Here is a 433-nt window from a genome sequence, read left to right as displayed (position 1 = left end):
GACGGGCAGCTCACACGGGTGCTGGGCAGGCGGCGGCTCGCGGCCGTGTGAAGCGGAGTCGCGCCGCGCCCCCGGACCCGCCGCCCGCCGCCGCGGTTGCCAGTGCCCCCCGCGCATCGCCCGCGCGCACCCGCCCGCCCGCCCGCCCCTCCCGCGCCCTCGCCGCTACCACGTGCACGCCCGCGCCGCCCCCTCGCCCCCACCCCCCTCCCTGCACGTCCTTCAGCACGTGCAATACCTCTCCTCCCCCTCCCCCTCGCCCCGCCTCCCCGCCCCCCCTCCCGCCCTCCAGGGGTCAACACGGGTCACAGCAACTCCCGCCCATGAGTCGCACGCCCACCGCGCCCCCGCTACTGCCACGCCCACCGCTACCAGCGCGCTCGACGGCCCTTCTGTAGCAAAGTGTAGCCGAGATGTAGCAAAATAACTGAAC

The sequence above is a fragment of the Penaeus monodon genome, chromosome 24 (assembly GCF_015228065.2).
Source record: "Penaeus monodon isolate SGIC_2016 chromosome 24, NSTDA_Pmon_1, whole genome shotgun sequence".
Classification (NCBI taxonomy): domain Eukaryota; kingdom Metazoa; phylum Arthropoda; class Malacostraca; order Decapoda; family Penaeidae; genus Penaeus; species Penaeus monodon.
The sequence above is the reverse complement of the archived record's forward strand: the minus strand, read 5'-3'. Positions refer to the sequence as shown.